The sequence below is a fragment of the Bos mutus genome, chromosome 22, assembly GCF_027580195.1.
Source record: "Bos mutus isolate GX-2022 chromosome 22, NWIPB_WYAK_1.1, whole genome shotgun sequence".
NCBI classification, from domain to species: Eukaryota; Metazoa; Chordata; class Mammalia; order Artiodactyla; family Bovidae; genus Bos; species Bos mutus.
The window spans coordinates 27095560-27115996 of NC_091638.1; the positions used below are offsets into that span (position 1 = coordinate 27095560).

Genomic DNA, 20437 nt, shown 5'->3' on the forward strand with positions numbered 1-20437 from the left:
TTGCACCTGCAGTAACTGGTTAAATTACTCAATATGGTAATATAAAGCAGACAATAAGGTGACTCAGATGAAAAACAGAGAAAGATTGTACTTACCTATGTAGCTATGAGAAGACTATTTTGAGTTTGTGCATCTCTGAATTACAAATTGAGATTTATCTGTCCTTTAAATTCTTAGAACCATTTTTCCTTGATAGAATCCAAAATAAAGGCCAACCAAAACTTCGGTTTCATTTTTGGTGAGGCAATTTGACCATGAAAGAAATAAACCCCACAGATGTGTTCATTATAACTTTAATTAAATATTCTAGAAATCAACTTGAGATACCTTATAGAAATGTAATGGGAATTTGTTATGAAGATTCAAAGTGTTTTGCATTTTCCAAGGGCAAGGCTGTGTACGAAGGCCACAAAGCAGGATGGTAATAAGGAATAGAATGTTATTTGGAACCCAGAAATTATTTTACCTATTTTTATGAAAAGCTACCCATTCTTCCTTTTGCTTCTGATTAACAAGGACTATATCATAGCACCTTTGGAAAAAGAATATGATTGACCCGTTTAAGCCAGTCACCTTCTCATAATCAAACCTTCACATAATCAAATGTGTCCAACAGAATAGTTTTTTATTTCAAAATTTACTGTAACATCCCATTCCCATAGGTAAAAGTATTGATGAATGGATTATACGGAGCCTGAAAGGCACTGCAAAAGTTATCTTGTTCAGTGGATATAAGCTGTGTAAACTTAAGCTACCTTTTATCAGCCTATGGGTATTTTTCATTTCCTTTTTTAAAAAAATGGAAACTGGGTTTGAATTTAGAAAAATGTGAAGATAAAAATGTTATATAAGTAAAGAAAAATATGTGATATGAATCACAAATTGAAAATAGTGATAAGGAATAAGTAATAGTAATAAGGAATCAAAAGGTTGGCTGAGGGAATTACCAAAAGAGAATTACTGTTAAGAACAGTGTGGCCAGAATGGCCTTGTAGCCAAGAACAAGAAGGTTGGTCGTTATGGATGAAGCTCAAAGACAGTCACAGCTGCCTTCAGGATGGCTCTATAATACCAGCAATTACTGAGGTGGGACTCAGTGATCAGGCCAGAGCTAAGAGACCAGACCCCAAGGTCACTAGCCATAGACTACAGTAGCCTAAAGAGCTGGCTGCCCAGGAATAAAGCTCAACTAACTCCACCTCAGCAGACACCACAGGTGAATATGTAAATCCCAGGTCCATTACCCGGCATTGAATTCCAAAAGTAGGTAAAATTCCAGACATTCACTATGTTTTCCTTTATAAACCATTCACTATGTTTCCCTCTATAAAACATAGTGAAGACCTGACACTTATGTCCAGATGCCAACTGAGGGAAGTCTGAAGGGGAAAGGTGAGGTAGCCCTTGTGGTGACCCAAGGACAAATGAGCAGGTAAAACCAAGGAGGGTCTTGGAATACAGGAACAGAAAAACCAGACCCTTATTGTCGTCCTTCCATCTCCCATGTTGTAACTATTAATGAATTTCAGGTCCTCCTGACCAGTATAACCTGTCTCCCTTCCTATCCCACAGGGAGAAGGCATTTGGCCTACTCTTCCCCCACCCAGTATACATGCCTCATCCAATCAGCACGTTACCCACAAGACCCCTATCCCACTCCTTGTACCCTGGGTATAAAAGTGGACTAAAGACCCCTGTTCAATGTCGGTTCTCCCTCAAGCTGGCCCACTGTTTTAACAGTGTTGCCCACTCTAATAAACTTTATTTCCCTCTCATTCTGTCTCATGTCTAGAAATTGCTTTCCAACCTGCACCCGGACCATGGCAGTTGTCTCTCCATATTTGTGGGGAATTGATTGCAGGACACCCTCAAGAACGTCTCACAGGTGCTTAAGTCCTTGGTATAAAATAGCATAATACTGTTTGCACTCCCTCTGCATTTTGGGGGCCTGCGTCTGTCAGCCTTGAGGTTCAACTAACTGGGGATCAATTGGTTGAATCAGCAAATGCATAACCTATAGATACAGAAGGCAGACTGTATACAAATTGTACAGAAGACTCTGTCTTTCATTTCAGTTCGTAAATGTAGGGCCCAAAGTAAGCTGGGATGTGGGGTTATATTTTTCCTAAGGTGATCCTAGTTTCCTGCATGCATAGCTTACTGAGATCATCCTACCCCATTGTGTGTGCTGTCGCTTCAGCCATGTCCAGCTTTGTGCGACCCTATGGACTGTAGCCTGCAGGCTCCTCTGTCCATGGGATTCTACAGGCAAGAATACTGCTTTCCTCCAAGGGATCTTTCTGACCCAGGATCAAACTGCGTCTCTTATGTCTTCTGCATTGGCTGGGGGGGTTCCACTAGCGCCACCTGGGAAGCCCAGTGGAATCCAGTATATATATAATGGATTCTAGATAGATGGATCTATATATAGATATATATTATATATACACATCAGACACACTGATACATACTCATATATTTTTACTACATTGCTCCCCAACTCAGTCAAGTGTTATAAGCAGTGATTTTATAGCGATATGGTTCTTGTTCCTGATGTTGGCTGGATTGGACTCAATGTTGCTTTATGTTTAAAACAATTTGTTTCCCAGCTTTGGAGTTATTCAAAACTTTCTTAACCAGTTGAACTTTGAAATAAAATATACTGACCTCAAATTACAGAGATTTGAAAAATTAAAATGAGTCAGTGAAAGTGAAAGTCATTCAATCATATCCTTCTCTTTGTGACGCCATGGACTATACAGCCCATGGAATTCTCCAGGCCAGAATACTGGAGTGGGTAGCCTTTCCCTACTCCAGGGGATCTTCCCAAGCCAGGGATCCAGCCCAGGTCTTCCGCATTGCAGGCAGATTCTTTACCAGCTGAGCCACAAGGGAAGCCCGAGTCAACACTTAATTAAATGTCTACAAAACATATGAACTCAACTTTTGTAACTATAACTGTAGTATTTGTAATAGATTTTCATAATTGAAAATTCTGTAATACATTTTCTCTTTGCAACAATTCATGAATATGCATAATCAAAAAAAAAAGAGAAAATTTTAAATTTAATTGGTTGTAGCCTCACCTTATCCTAATGGAAAAAAATGCTAATTGCCTCATTTAAAACAAGTCACAAGATGTTTAGTGTGGAAATTGAGTGCTTTAGAATGTATTAGATAATCTGTGGGATGAGGATTCTGATTCTGGAATCCTAGGACTTTGTAAAGTAGCTTTGGTTGCCCTTATTGAGAGTTAAAACAATAATACCACAGTTGCCTTCCCAAGGACTTTTAGGAGTAAATTTGACTACAAATCATTTTCATCTCACCTGATTATGTAAGATATGACTTAGCCCTGTCTCTCTTTATCTCATTTTATAGATACTTATAGAGCTTCCCTGTTGGCTCAGAGGGTATAAAGCATCTGCCTGTAATGAGGGAGACCTGGATTCGACCTCTGGGTGGGGAAGATCCCCTGGAGAAGGAAATGGCAACCCACTCCAGTATTCTTGCCTGGTAAACCCCATGGATGGAGAAGCCTGGTGGGCTACAGTCCACGGAGTTGTAAAGAGCTGGACGTGACTGAGCAACTTCACGTTCACTTTTCACTTATACTTATTTTTGCTATGACATTCTTATTGTCCTTCCCTGTTCCTTTTATTAATTCTTCCTCTTTGCAATTATGTTTACTTTCTGTACTTTAGATGAAATTATTAAGCTTTTTCCAATATAACTTGATTGTCAAAATGTACATATAGTCAGATGTGCATGAAAATTATAGCTTAATTATTTTATGCAACTGACCTAAACATTTTATGGACTCTGATCCTTCTAGGCAGTGAGGAAATACATTTTGTTTATCAACAATATCTCAACATCTTCCAATTTTAACAGCACCGTCTAGTTCTAACTAGACTCTCTCTGTTAATTATTTAGTCAAGTTAGAAGGCAAGGTTCTGTCTGGGCTGTGGTGACCCAAGGACAAAAGAGCAGATAAAACCAAGGAGGGTCTTGGAATGCAGGAACTAAAAAAAACAGACCCTTATCATCTTTCCCTCCCCCATGTTGTAACTATTAATGGAACAGTATAGCCTGTCTCCCCTCCTACCCCATAGGAAGAAGGCATTTGCCCTACTCTCCCCCCACCCAGTATACTTGCCTCATCCAATCAGCACATTACCCACAAGACCCCATCCCACTCCTTGTACCCTGGGTATAAAAGTGGACTAAGGACCCCTGTTCAACGTCGATTCTCCCTTGAGCTGGCCTGCTGTTCTAACAGCGTCTCCCACTCTCATAAATTTTATTTCCCTCTCACTCTGTCTCATGTCTGGAAATTCCTTTCCAACCCACCCCTGAACCACGACAACAACTTTAGCTGGTTTTTCTTCCACTTCTCTGTCATTTCTTTCTTTCCATCTCTCCTACGTGTCTCCCTGTTGTGTGCAATATAGTTTATACTTGGACTCCAAGGTACAATCTGAACGGCTGCAAGAAAGGCAGGGAGAGCACACACTCAAGTGGGAAGCATCAAGGTCAGTTTGTGAAGAAGCCACCTCTTGATATTGGCATGAAAAGAAAAATAAAATTTTAGCGCTGTTGGTTTTTTCCTGAGAGGGTTGTTGTTCTTGGTGACAGAAGCACATAAACAATGGAATAAAGGCAGCGAAGGTTGAGATGTTTGAAGAACTGCAGAGATCACAGTGTGTTCAGAAAAACAGCAGGAGATAAGGTAAGAAAAAAAAGGGATAGGAACATAACATGGAGAGTTTTTCCTAGTGTTGCTGCTGCTGCTAAGTCGCTTCAGTCGTGTCTGACTCTGTGTGACCCCATAGACGGCAGCCCACCAGGCTCCCCCATCCCTGGGATTCTCCAGGCAAGAACACTGGAGTGGTTGCCATTTCCTTCTCCAATGCATGAAAGTGAAAAGTGAAAGTGAAGTGCTCAGTCGTGTCCAAGTCTTCGAGACCCCATGGACTGCAGCCCACCAGGCTCCTCCGTCCATGGGATTTTCCAGGTAAGAGTACTGGAGTGGGGTGCCGTTGTCTTCTCCTTTCCTAGTGTTATTCCATACTATTTATAGGCATGTTAAGACAAAGAGTCCTCCATTGCCTCTCCTGCTGTCTTTAAACTACTTCTGAGTTTCTAACTTAAAGTTTGGTGATTATATCAAGGCCAGTAATTAGTACTTTCTACATTTCACATTCTGTGATGTCTTTCCTTCGAAGTTGCCTAATTAGTACCAAGTCTCATTTCCAATGCCTTGCTGTACTCATTTAATGGTATTTGCTGTAGGGCTCCTTGCAACTTGCAACAGTGATACTGGAAGTGGTAGAAAAGAAGAAAAGAAGCTGTCATTCATGCTAGATGATTTAAAAAATAAAATCTGATGACCTGGTGCATAGTATCAGCTGTAAATACCCCTCCGATAATACCAAACCAAAAGAGTTCACCCTCACCCTTTCTGTATAACCTTTCATACTTTCTGCCAAGGTAACATATTATTTTGTTTAGAAGGAAAGGGCTCTTTTTTTTTAAGAAAGTATATGTTGCTCATATTGAGTAAAATATTAATTGTTCTTATATTTTTCTATTAAACTATGTCTGCTCTGTTATTGAAGAAGCTGCAAAGGATCCCTTCTTACTTGACCTTTGACATCTACAAGAACAAATGAGTGCAACCTAACTTTTATTGGCTAGTTGTCTGTGATTGTGGTTTCAGTCTGTCTGCCCTCTGATGCCCTCTGTCAGCGCCTATCGTCTTACTTGGGTTTCTCTTACCTTGGATATGGGGTCCAACAAACGTCCGTCTAGTCAAGGCTATGGTTTTTCCTGTGGTCATGTATGGATGTGAGAGTTGGACTGTGAAGAAAGCTGAGCGCCGAAGAATTGATGTTTTTAAACTATGGTGTTGGAGAAGACTCTTGAGAGTCCCTTGGACTGCAAGGAGATCCAATCAGTCCATCCTAAAGAAGATCAGTCCTGGGTGTTCATTGGAAGGACTGATGCTGAAGCTGAAACTCCAACACTTTGGCCACCTGATGTGAAGAGCTGACTCATTGGAAAAGACCCTGATGCTGGGAAAGATTGAAGGCGGGAGGAGAAGGGGACAACAGAGGATGAGATGGTTGGATGGCATCACTGACTCAATGGACATGAGTTTGGGTAAACTCCGGGAGTTGGTAATGGACAGGGAGGCCTGGCATGCTGCAGTTCATGGGGTCGCAGAGTCGGACATGACTGAGCAACTGAACTGAACGGAACTGAACTTTTATGGAGTCCTTACTATGGGCCAGTTGCCATGTTAGGGATTTGTATGTTTAATATTTTATTTACTACTCATGTCAACTTTATTAATTATTATCCCCATTTTATAAAGGAAGGATAGAGGTTGGGTAACTTGCCAAATGTCACACAGCTAATAAATATTAGAACTGTCATAAAAACCCATTATTTACAATTCCTATACTATTGTTTATAAAACATTCTATTCATACCAGTAACAGGTGGTCTATTTATTTTCAATAACACATACATACGGTCCCATAGTTTTGCAGAAGCTCTGTGTAGAATTTGTAGTGCACCTGGTATCCTGAGTAACAAATGCATACTATACCTTATGCACATTTCCTAGGAGAGGACTTGAGCCCTGAGTTTTCCCCTCGTTTTGGAATTCTGAGTTTTGTATGCACTTGTCTAACAGGTTGTCAGATAAGTTACCCTATGACAATTCCACAACTCCTTAAAATATCCTGTGATATACTCCTGATTAAAGCTCAAAGTCCAGTCATAATATTAGTTCTCGGGAAATTGTGTTCTACTCCGTTTTCATGTCTACAAAGCATTCCACAGTGAAAAATGTGGAATACATACAGAAGTGTGCCAAAGGCATCTGGAACTATACATTCATTTAACTTGGGCCAAAATTACTCTTCTGTTAAATTCTCTGAGGATATTTAATAGGTACATGTTATGTAAATTAAAGTAAGATGATAAAATTAAAAAAATGGAGACTGTAGAACCAAGCTGTCTGAGTTCAAAGCTAAGTTTCATTATTACTGTGTCAGTTGTATAGATCACTTTAACCCCCCAAAGGTGGGTTTGCCTGACCAACTGAACCGTGATCACTATAATGCCTGCCTCACAGATCATATTATTGACAAGACCTGAAATAATCATAATATATGAAGTATTTTTCAAATCTTGTTAAAGTTTTTAATCTTAATTTTTAAAATAAGGATGATGAATTATCAGCTCATCATAACTTTCTAAATCTGTTATTTTGACTAGTCATTTGGTAAAAAAAAATACAATTAGGATATACAGTTACTCATAAATACGCCAGTTATTTCAGTGAGATTTCTGTCACATGTTTCAACAGAGTCTTTCCCTTCAAAGGATTCCCAAAGAAAGCGTCTTGAATAACTAAGTGCTTTCTATTTATATTCAGAGAACTTTTTATCCGATATAAACATTTTTGCAAGTGGATAAAGCATATTTTGTTCCACTACTTCATGATCTACATTGTGATTCATCAAAAGCATTGTGGAGCATACTTTTTTTTTTTTTAGAAAACACTGCCCCAGTGACACCCCAAAACGTGTGCATTTAACTTTTAAGGAACTTATCACAATTGTTCTCTTTAACTGTCATTTGATTTAGCTACTGTAGACATCTGCTACAAAGCTCTTTCAACTTCCCATTAAGGCAAATTACTGGAAACCAGGGTTACTGTGGCAGTAAGGGGTAGCCCTCATTGTTTTTTCATGTCAGTCATCCCAGCAGTGTTAGTCTGGTGGTGAGTGCTGCCAGTAGGGGAGTTAAGACCAGCATACCTTTGCAAAGCTTTAGATTGTGAATCCTGGGATGAAACTGCTCAGATGGAAAGGCCTGTTTCCGTGGCAACGGGAGCAGCTCCTATTGTTTCAGTTTGTCACTCATCACAGCAATGTTTGCCTTGGGAGACTGCACTCGCTAAGCATTTCTAGCTGCATTTTGTTGTGGATTCAAGAGATTGGATGGCAATGCTGCTATGGTTACCAAGAGTTTTGTCTTAGGGGAGATCCTAGAATAAAGTAACCTCTCTGGTTCCAACAGAAATTTTAAATAACTAGCAGTGGAATGAAAAGAAAAGAAGTTGTGATAATTCCCTTCTGGAATGATGATGGCAAAGTCTGACAAGTCTGACTTCCTTTTTCTCTCTTTCTCCTTTTTTTTTTTTTTTTTTGATGCTTATGGTAATGGGGTGGTTTGAAATGAGAAAATGAGAATTGGGAAAGTTTAAGCAAAATTAGAACAAGAAGTAACATAAAATGATTGTTTACCATTTCTTTTAAAAATAAAAATAGAAAAGAGAAGGGCTCAAAGAAAAACATATGGTACATATTCATATATTCAAGGAATTTCTTTTATCAGTCTCTATATAACATAATTTAATTGAATTTCTCCTAACACTTATAAAGTAATTCACTTTCCTAGTCAGATCATGCTTTGCCTAGCACTTATCACTTAGGATATTGAAGAGACATCAGAAAAAGGAAAGCCTTCAAGCTAACATTTTTAAAGCTTTTATTTATTTCTTAATCCCATTCTTCATGGGTCCCCAGACTGATGCAAGGAACGAGATACCCACTGAAAATTATAGAAAAGTCTATAAGCAATATTGTCATCTTTTCTCAGATTATATGATTAGTATTATATCCCTAGAGAAATCAGAACACTGCAAACCTAACAATCATTAACACAAATTTATTTTATAGAATATTATTTAAAGCAAAGGAAACTGTAATATGTATTATATTTTAACTTCATAATTTCATTTTAGCATTTCTCTTATATGAGTCTACAATGTGATAATTATTGAATGAAATGCATTATCTTTTCTTCACTTAAATGCCACTAAATTTTTTGAGAAAATAATTATTATTTCTATCTTCAGAAGTTGCAGAAGTGCTATGGGTAGGGTTGTTGCTATTCAGTTGCTAAGTCATGTCTGACTCTTATATAAGAGGCACAGGTCAGTGCCTCTAACCCCAGGCACTGCAGCATGCAGGCTTCCCTGTCCTTCACTATCTCCCTGAGTTTACTCAAACTCATGTCCATTGAGTCAGTGATGCCATTCAACCATCTCATTCTCTGTCACCCTCTTCTACTCGTGGCCTCAATCTTTCCCAGCATCAGGGTCTTTTCTCATGAGTCGGCTCTTCGCATCAGGTGGCCAAAGTATTGGAGCTTCAGTTTCGGCATCAGTCCTTCCAATGAATATTCAGGGTTGATTTCCTATAGGATTGACTGGTTGGATCTCCTTGCAGTCCAAAGAACTCTCAAAAGTCCTCTCCAACACTGCAGCTCAAAAGTATCAATTCTTCTGCATTCAGCCTTCTTTATGATCCAACTCTCACATCTGTACTTGACTACTGGAAAAGCTATAGCTTTGACTGTACAGACCTTTGTCAACAAAGTGATATCCCTGCCTTGTAATACATAGTCTAGGTTTGTCATAGCTGTCCTTCCCAGAAACCAGCGTCTTTTAATTTTGTGGCTGCAGTCACTGTCCACAGTGATTTTGGAGCCCAAGAAAATAGTCTGTCACTGTTTCCACTTTTTCCCCATCTATTTTCTATGTGTTCATACTCCGTGTACTCCCTTATCATTTCCTGAACATAAGTAACCTGTGAATTATCAAGAAGTTGTCAACAGCCAGACATTATTTTAAATGTCTATAAAGAGTGATAATTTCCCACTTCATTCCTGGACTTTGACAAGTCTTTTACGTTTATAGAGTTATAATGCATTCTTTTGATCTCAGCAAATATTTAATGAGCAACTAGCTAGTCTATGGTGAACTCTAATAGATTATGGATATATATGATCTGCATTGTTTTCTTAGGACACTCTTTTGGAAAATGCAGCATGAGATACTTGAGCTATATTTAATATTTTTAGCCTAGAAATGGAATGGATGCAGCCATAGTTGACAGGACACAAAATCTCTAGGGGACACCCGGAAAGAAACTGTTCTTCCCATATATCAGGGACTCGTTGTTCACCCCCACTAAAACGGGAAGTCAACTCTAACTCCCTGGGCACCTGTTCAATGGTGTTTGTTCTCCACAAGTTATCTCTCTTTATTCGAATTCTGAGAATAAGTTGAAGGCGGTCTGTAAGAAAATTCAGCTTTCCTCTTTTTCTTTTCTTTTCCTGGATGTTGGTCACATTGCAATAAGTATTTGGTAATTGCTATGTTCTCCCATGAACTTTTAAAAAAATTAATTTCTTTTCATTGGAGGCTAATTACTTTACAATATTGTAGTGGTTTTGCCATACATTGACATGAATCAGCCAAGGGTGTACATGTGTCCCCCATCCTGAAACCCTCCTAACTCCCTTGCCATCCCATCCCTCAGTGCTGTCCCAGTGCACCAGCCCTGAGTGTCTGTCTCATGCATTGAACCTATACTAGCGATCTATTTCACATATGGTGATATACACCAGTTCAGTTCAGTTGCTCAGTTGTGTCCAACTCTTTGCGACCTCATGGACTGCATGCCAGGACTCCTGGACCATCACCAACTTCCAGAGTTTACTCAAACTCAGGTCCATTGAGTTGGTGATGCCTTCCAACCACCTCATCCTCTGTCATCCCCTTGTCCTCCTGCCTTCAATCTTTCCCAGCATCAGGGTCTTTCAAACGAGTCAGCTCTTCACATCAGGTGGCCAAAGTGTTGGAGTTTCAGCTTCAACAGCAGTCCTCCCAATAAGTATTCAGGACTGATTTCCTTTAGGATGGACTAGCTGGATCTTGTTGTGCTCCAAGGAACTCTCCAAGAGTCTCCTCCAACACCACAGTTCAAAAGCATTAATTCTTCGGTGCTCAGGTTTCTTTATAGTCCAACTCTAACATCCATACATGACTACTGGAAAAACCATAGACTTGACTAGGAAGACCTTTGTTGGCAAAGTAATGTCTCTGCTTTTTAATATACTATATAGGTTGGTCATGACTATCCTTCCAAGGAATAAACATCTTTTAATTTCATGGCTGCAGTCATCATCTGCAGTGATTTTGGAGCTCAAAAAAATAAAGTCAGCCACTGTTTCCACTGTTTTCCCATCTATTTGCCATGAAATTATGGGAAAGGATGCCATGATCTTAGTTTTCTGAATGCTGAGCTTTAAGCCAGGTTTTTCCCTTTCCTCTTTCAGTTTCATCAAGAGGCTTTTTAGTTCTTCTCTTTCTGCCATAAGGGTGGTGTCATCTGCATATCTGAGGTTATTGATATATCTCCTGGCAATCTTGATCCCAGCTTGTGCTTCATCCAGGCCAGCGTTTCTCATGATGTACTCTGCATATAAGTTAAACAAACAGGGTGACAATATACAGCTTTGACGTACTCCTTTTCCTATTTGGAACCAGCCGGTTGTTCCATGTCCAGTTCTACCTGTTGCTTCCTGACCTGCATACAGGTTTCTCAAGAAGCAGGTCAGGTGGTCTGGTATTCCCATCTCTTTCAGAATTTTCCACAGCTTTTTGTTATCCACACAGTTAAAGGCTTTGATTTAGTCAGTAAAGCAGAAATAGGTGTTTTTCTGGAACTCTCTTGCTTTTTCAATGGCCCAACAGATGTTGGCAATTAGATCTCTGGTTCCTCTGCCTTTTCTAAAACCAACTTGGACATCTGAAAGTTCACAGTTCAAGTATTGTTGAAGCCTGGCTTGGAGAATTTTGAGTATTACTATCCTAGCATGTGAGATGAGTGCAGTTGTGTGGTAGTTTGAGCATTCTTTGGCATTGCCTTTCTTTGGGAGGTAATATACATGTTTCAATGCTATTCTCTCATATCATCCCACCCTCGCCTTCTCCCACAGAGTCCAAAAGTCTGTTTGTCTCTGTGTCTCTTTTGCTGCCTTGTATATAGGGTCATTGTTACCATCTTTCTAAATTCCATATATATGCATTAATATACTGTATTGGTGTTTTTCTTTCTGAGTTACTTCACTCTGTATAACAGGCTCCTGATACATCCACCTCATTAGAACTGATTCAAATGCATTCTTTTTAATAGTTGAGTAATATTCTGCTGTGTATACATACCACAACTTTCTTATCCATTCATCTGCTGATGGACATCTAGGTTGCTTCTGCGTCCTAGCTATTGTAAACAGTGTTGTGATGAACATTGGGGTACATGTGTCTCTTTCAATTCTGATTTCCTCAGTGTGTATGCCTAGCAATGGGATTGCTGGGTCATATGGCAGTTCTATTTCCAATTTTTTAAGGAATCTCCACACTGTTCTCCATAGTGGCTGGACTAGTTTGGTTTCCCACCAACAGTGTAAAAGGGATCCCTTTTCTCCACACCCTCTCCAGCATTTATTGTTGGTAGACTTTTTGATAGCAGCCATTCTGACTGGCATGAGATGGTACCTCATTGTGGTTTTGATTTGCATTTCTCTGATAATGAGTGATGTTGAGCATCTTTTCATGTGTTTGTTAGCCATCTGTATGTCTTCTTTGGAGAAATGTCTGTTTGGTTCTTTGGCCCATTTTTTGATTGGTTGTTTATTTTTCTGGTATTGAGGTGCATGAGCTGCTTGTATATTTTTGAGGATAATTCTTTGTCAGTTGCTTCATTTTCTGTTATTTTCTCCCATTCTGAAGGCTGTCTTTTCACTTTCCTTATAGTTTCCTTGATTGTGCAAAAGCTTTTAAGTTTAATTAGGTCCCATTTATTTATTTTTGCTTTTATTTCCATTACTCTGGGAGGTTTCTCCCATAAACTTTATTCCCATCAAAAATAACTTGTGAAAAGCATGAATTAAAAAGCTATTGCAAGATGTAGTCAAGAAATGTTCAGTACAGGAGAGATGGTAATTGTAGGTGTTCAGAAACAATTTTATCCTAAATAGCCAGCTTTTTTTGTTAAAGAAACTGAATGCAGGTATATGCATACATATGTGTATGTGTGTGTAAATATATACATAGCTAATACCAAGGTTTCAGGATTTAATAAGAAAAATAATGAGAGCCAGAAGTAGTGCATTTGAATAAGTTGTATTCTATAGACATTTTTGGAATGCATGCATGAATGAACATCAAGAGAAAAAGATGAATATCTCTTGAATGCCTTAGTTAAAATGGAAATTTGTTTTTATGTCTCAACTCAGAGATTAGAATTTTATAAATCGTTTTTCTTTATTGTACTCCCCTTTGCTCAAAATTCTAGTTGCCTTTTGCATCTTATGATTATTTTGTTATCAGCAAGTGGCACCAAGATCTATTTTATGCCTTGCATGCATCTATTCTTGAGTTTGGCACATTGTTTTCTCTTTGCCTTCTATCTGGTGCCACTTCCTTGCAACATTCAGAATGTTTCTCTCATTCAAAAAATGTTTATGAAGATCTCTGTGTACTTTGTTGGATATTGATGGAGGGGAGATTAATTAGCCATACATACATCTGTGAAAGATCACCTACAGTATTGTGATTAAAGATCACTATATTTTCAGTTCAGTTCAGTTCAGAGGCTCAGTCGTGTCCAGCTCTTTGCGACCCCATGAATTGCAGCACGCCAGGCCTCCCTGTCCATCACCAACTCCCAGAGTTCACTCAAACTCATGTCCAGCGAGTCGGTGATGCCCTCCAGCCATCTCATTCTCTGTTGTCCCCTTCTCCTCCTGCCCCCAATCCCTCCCAGCATCAGAGTCTTTTCCAATGAGTCAACTCTTCGCATGAGGTGGCCAAAGGACTGGAGTTTCAGCTTTAGCATCATTCCTTGCAAAAAACACCCAGGACTGATCTCCTTTAGAATGGACTGGTTGGATCTCCTTGCAGTCCAAGGGACTCTCAAGAGTCTTCTCCAACACCACAGTTCAAAAGCATTAATTCTTCAGTGCTCAGCTTTCTTCACAGTCCAACTCTCACATCCATACATGACCACTGGAAAAACCATAGCCTTAACTAGACAGACCTTTGTTGGCAAAGTAATGTTTCTGCTTTTCATATGGTATCTAGGTTGGTCATAACTTTCCTTCCAAGGAGTAAGCATCTTTTAATTTCATGGCTGCAATCACCATCTGCAGTGATTTTGGAGCCCCTCAAAATAAAGTCTGACACTGTTTCCACTGTTTCTCCGTCTATTTCCCATGAAGTGATGGGACCAGATGCCATGATATTTGTTTTCTGAATGTTGAGCTTTAAGCCAACTTTTTCACTCTCCTCTTTCACTTTCATCAAGAGGCTTTTTAATTTCTCTTCACTTTCTGCCATAAGGGTGGTGTCATCTGCATATCTGAGGTTATTGATATTTCTCGCGGCAATCTTGATTCCAGCTTGTGCTTCTTCCAGCCCAGCATTTCTCATGATGTACTCTGCATATAAGTTAAATAAGCAGGGTGACAATATACAGCCTTGATGTACTCCTTTTCCTATTTGGAACCAATCTGTTGTTCCATGTCCAGTTCTAACTGTTGCTTCCTGACCTGCATATAGGTTTCTCAAGAGGCAGGTCAGGTGGTCTGGTATTCCCATCTCTTTCAGAATTTTCCACAGTTTGTTGTGATCCACACAGTCAAAGGCTTTGGCATAGTCAATAAAGCAGAAATAGATGTTTTTCTGAAACTCTCTTGCTCTTCCGATGATCCAGCGGATGTTGGCATTTGATCTTTGCTTTCTCTGCCTTTTCTAAAACCAGCTTGAATATCTGGAAGTTCACGGTTCACATATCGCTGAAACCTGGCTTGGAGAATTTTGAGCATTACTTTACTAGTGTGTGAGATGAGTGCAGTTGTGCAGTAGCTTGAGCATTCTTTGGCATTGCCTTTCTTAGGGATTGGAATTAAAACTGACCTTTTCTAGTCCTGTGGCCACTGCTGAGTTTTCCAAATTTGCTGGCATATTGAGTGCAGCATTCTCACAGCCTCATCTTTCAGGATTTGAAATTATCTTAATTGATTAATATAGTAATATCGATCAAAAGTAAATGCCTACTTTAAAAAAATTAGTCTATCGTAGTTTTAAAGAATAAAGTTGTATCGTTTGAATACCCACAAACATTTTCAGTCAGTTCAGTTCAGTCACTGAGTCATGTCTGACTCTTTGCGACCCCATGTGTTGCAGCACGCCAGGCCTCCCTGTCCATCTCCAACTCCCAAAGTTCACTCAGACTCAAGTCCATCGAGTTGGTGATGCCATCCAGCCATCTCATCCTCTGTCGTCCCCTTCTCCTCCTGCCTCTAATCCCTCCCAGCCTCAGAGTCTTTTCCGATGAGTCAACTCTTCACATGAGGTGGCCAAAGTACTAGAGTTTCAGCTTTAGCATCATTCCCTTGTAAGAACACCTAGGACTGATCTCCTTTAGAATGGACTGGTTGGATCTCCTTACTAAGCATCAATTATCTAAGTGAAACCTTACTGCAGAAAATAGAGACATGAATCTCAGAATATCTTCTAAAATATGAACTGTACCACAAAGTGCCCAGTGCCCCACAGTCTGGAATTCTGACATTCCATCAGCTTAGCAGAAACTTCCTACCCTGGTCCTCTGTGCCAAGACCCAACTGAAAAATCACTTTCCCCTAATGCCTTCCCTGGAAGTTTGGTCTCCAAGAATAGGTGTAGTATCCTTTCTGTGCATTTTCATAGCAACCCAACCATAACTCTATTATGGAACAGACTACATTGATATTTTATTGAATTTTAATTTCTAAATAATTTAAAATATACATGCATTTGTAAAAAATAATGTGGAGAGATCCCATACACACTCTACTCAGTTTCTTTCCATGAAAATATTTTTCTTTACTACTATATCACAACCAGAATATTGGCATTTATATAGTCTAGATACAGAACATTTCCATCAACCAAAAGATCTCTCTTTTATTCAGCCACATCAGCATTCCTCCCACTTTTCCACTCCCCACCCCACACCATCTTTAACCACTGGCAAACAAACACTAATATTTTTCCCCATGCTATAATTTTGTCATTTCAATAATGTTATATAAATGGGTCATAACGTTTGTAATCTTTGGGGATTGCTTTTTAACTAAGTATAATTCCCTGGAAATTCATCCAGGCTTTCGTGCATCCCAATAATATGGGTGTACCATGGTTTGTTTAATCATTCACTGTTAATCATTCATCATTCAGATGTCAGAAGGACATCTGGGCTGTTTCTAGTTTTTGACAACTAGGAGTAAACGTGCTATAAACATTCATGTACAGGTCTTTGTGTGAACATAAATTTTCATTTCTCTGGAATAAATGCCCAAGAGTGCAATTGCTGGGTCATATGGTAGTTAGATTTATGTTTAGATATTCAAGAACCTGCCAAGTTATTTTCCAGAATGGCTGTGCCATTTTGCATCCCCAGTAGCAAGGCATATTATCTTTCCATTCTTCCCGGTCTTTGGAATTGGTACTGTTGTTTCTTTTAATTCTAGTCATTCTGACTTTAAAAAGTAAACAGATTGCCACAATACAGTATGACAAATGCACAAATAAATCATGTATAAAAAGTTCCAATCCAGTCTTGGGTGGGGATTTAAAGAAGTCCGCTGAGAGCAGAAGGTAATTAATGTGGAGTATAAAAAAATTTTTTTTCCTCCATTCAGGAAAAGAAAAAAAAAAAGATTAAAAAAATCTTGTGAGAGGAAGAAGTCATCTGTGCTGAGCTCAGGGCTAAGGGGCAGCACCAGGGAAATTGAGAAAATGCAAATAGCTTGGAAGGGTAACAGGTAATATGGCATTTAAGGACAAGAGGATGCAAAGATGAGCAGAAATTAAACAGAGAACCTTGTCTGCCTCTCTTTGACTTGGCCTTCACAAAGAAGATAAATACTTGAGAGAAAACTGATGGTCTCATTTTGATTGACATCTGCTTCCACCTCCCAATCAAATTATCTTTCAGTTCAGTTCAGTTCAGTCGCTCATTCGTTTCCGACTCTTTGAGACCCCATGGACTGCAGCATGCCAGGCTTTTTTGTCCATCACCAACTCCTGGAGTTTACTCAAACTCATGTCCACTTAGTTGGTGATGCAAACCAACCATCTCATCCTCTGTCATCCCCTTCTCCTCCTGCCTTCCATCTTTCCCAACATCAGGGTCTTTTCCAATGAGTCGGTTCTTTGCATCAGGTGGCCAAAGTATTGGGAGTTTCAGCTTAAGCATCAGTCTTTCCAATGAATATTCGGGACTGATTTTCTTTAAGATGGACTGGTTGGCTCTCCTTGCAGTCCAAGGAACTCTCAAGAGTCTTTTTCAACACCATAGTTCAAAAGCATCAATTCTTTGGCACTCAGCTTTCTTCACAGTCCAACTTTCACATCCATACATGATTATTGGAAAAACCATAGCTTTGACAAGATGGTACTTTTTTGGTAATGTCTCTGCTTTTTAATATGCTGTCTAGGTTGGTCAGAACTTTCCTTCCAAAGAGTAAGCATCTTTTAATTTCATGGCTGCAGTCACCATTTGCAGTGATTTTGGAGCCCCCCAAAATAAAGTCTACACTGTTTCCACTGTTTGCCCATCTATTTCCCATGAAGTGATGGGACCAGATGCCATGATCTTAGTTTTCTAAATGTTGAGCTTTAAGCCAACTTTTTCACTCTCCTCATTCACTTTCATCAAGAGGCTCTTTAGTTCTTCTTCCCTTTCTGCCATAAGGGTGGTGTCACCTACATATCTGAGGTTATTGATATATCTCCCGGCAATCTTGATTCCAGCTTGTGTTTCCTCCAGCCCAGGATTTCTTATGATGTACTCTGCATATAAGTTAAATAAGCAGAGTGGCAATATACAGCCTTTTTCTATTTGGAACCAGTTGGTTGTTCCATGTCCAGTTCTAACTGTTGCTTCCTGACCTGCATACAGTTTTCTCAAGAGGCAGGTCAGGTGGTCTGGTATTCCCATCTCTTTCAGAATTTCCAGACTTTGTTGTGGTTCACACAGTCAAAGGCTTTGACATAGTCAATAAAGCAGAAGCAGATATTTTTCTGGAACTCTCTTGCTTTTTCGATGATCCAGCGGATGTTGGCAATTTGAACTCTGATTTTTCTGCCTTTTCTAAATCCAGCTTAAACATCTGGAAGTTCATGGTTCACATACTGTTGAAGCCTGGATTGGAGAATTTTGAGCATTACTAGTGTGTGAGATGAGTGCAATTGTGCATTAGTTTGAGCATTCTTTGGCATTGCCTTGCTGTGTGATTGGAATAAAAATTAACCTTTCCCAGTCCTGTGGCCACTGCTGAGTTTTCCAAATTTGCTGGCATATTGATTGCAGCACTTTCACAGCATCATCTTTTAGGATTTGAAATAGCTCAACTGGAATTCCATCACCTTTGCCTTCCATCATCTCCTTTGCCTTTTGCTTCTCTTCTTTTCACAGCTATTTGTAAGGCCTCCTCAGACAACCATTTTGCCTTTTTGCATTTCTTTCTTGGGGATGATCTTGATCCAAGCCTCCTATACAATGTCACTACCCTCCATCCATAGTTCTTCAGGCACTCTATCACATCTAATCCCTTGGATCTATTTGTCACTTCCACTGTATAATCGTAAGGGATTTGATTTCAGTCATACCTGAATGGTCTAGTGGTTTTCCCTAGTTTCTTCAATTTAAGTCTGAATTTGGTAATAATTCACATCTGCTGCCTCCTCCCAGTAAATTGTCTTAGGCAATTAATATGTGAACAGAAAAGAAATCCCAGTGAAGGAGTAGAGGAGTAGTGATCAATGAGAAGAAATGAATTCGTTGAAGTCAGAAAACTAAAGGATATGAAGTGAAATGAGAAACCAATATTGAGCTTGGAGTAGGGATCATCAAACTACGCATATGGGCCCAATCCACTTCTCCAGCTGCTATTTAAATGAAGTGTGATTGGAATACAGCTGCATGCATTCATTAACATATTGTCTTTGGCCATTTTTACATATGATGGCAGAATTGAGTAACTGAGACAGACACTGTCTATCTCAAGAAATCAAAAATATTTACTATCTAGCTCTTTAAAGAAAATGTTTGCCAGTGATTTTATTTTATTTTTTTAATCCAAAGGAGCAGCTGACCAAAAAAAAAAAAAAATGCCTAAGAAGAGCCCTTTGGATTTATCAGCAGAGTAGGTTTTTGGAGATTCTGTGAAAGCATTTTTCAGGAAAACAGATGATGTTAAGTATAAAGAAGAAAATAAAAGAAACTGGAGAACGTAAATGCAGTCACGTCCACACAGTCAACTCACCCCTGCCCCAGTCTCAACAATAAAATGTATTGTCTTTATTCATTGATGAGGAAACAATTTCAGAGATTTTGAGTAACTTAGCCAAAATTGTACAGCAAGTACTTAGGGATCAGAACTGGAATTCCATTCTGTTTAATCAAAACTCATGTTCTTTCTGCTAGATTGGATATTTCCCTAGAATCTATTTGAGAGCCCAGAATTCAAGCCTCATGAAATTGTTTTAGATTCAAAAATTGTGAACTTAGAAGGCAAAGTATTCTTACAGAAAAATAAGATCTTGAAACTTCATCTGTTATCCTTAACAACAGACACACTAAGGGAGTGAGAACATTTAATAACTATGTTCAGTTAACCCCAAACCATGTCCTCTCCAAATGTAAAAAAAAAATCTTATTCCCCAGACACTTCTAATTTACAGGAACCACCTACTCAGAGTAAGTTTTCACAGACGTAATGGAATTCACTTGCAACATCTATTCTAAAATATTTTGGATAGCAAAGAAAAAAATAAATGCAACCTTTTAAATTAATGGCCATTAAGGGAAAAAATAATAACAGCAATAACAGTGAGAAGCACATCTAATGAAAGGAAAGAGAAACCTGGTAGATCTGAATCTTACTATCCTATGAAGATCTATATGAAAAACCTGAGTAAAACAATATAAATATTTTTTTCTAATATATAATTCACTGTTGTCCAAAGTCATAGGTTTATGTTAAATGAGACATTTTAGCCTCATTTTTCATCACTCCTTTATCAATTTTCAGGCCAACAATTTCAAGTATGATAGGCAGATGTGAGGAAGGGGTTGCTATAATATATATCATCATTAATTAGAAAGTATTTTAAAGCAGCAGTACTCAGTGGAGGCAATTTGGCCCCTCTGGGTACATATACAAATGTCTGGAGACATTCTGGGTTTAAACAACCTGAGGTAGAGGAAAGTACTACTGACATCTCATGGGCAGAGGCCAGAGATGCTGTTAAACATCCCACAGTGCACAGGACAGCCTCCTGCAATAAATAATTTGCTGGCCCAGAATGTCAGCCGTGCCCAGGTTAATATCCCACTTTAAGGAGCACCACTGTAGCACAGTGACACTGCAGTCAATGACATGGTCTCCAACGTTTCAAGCATACTAATTATGCATAGGCAAATGTTATTTGCAAAGCCATGAAATACAACCTTTA

The 20437-nt window shown here is 39.1% G+C and overlaps 1 protein-coding gene across 2 annotated transcripts in view; it reads left to right on the plus strand.

Annotated features, from left to right (window-relative positions):
• The first annotated feature begins 4276 nt into the window (after positions 1–4276).
• CNTN3 (contactin 3) overlaps positions 4277–20437 on the plus strand; it is a 579340-nt gene continuing 563179 nt past the window's right edge. Inside the window, exons 1-3 of one of the 2 annotated variants that reach the window (XM_070359491.1) lie at positions 4277–4535; positions 4639–4732; positions 4836–5017. The gene's annotated coding sequence lies outside the window, so the exon portion shown is untranslated. Of the gene's footprint in view, positions 4733–4835; positions 5018–20437 lie in introns of both variants that reach the window. The other variant, XM_070359490.1, reaches the window with a different exon arrangement.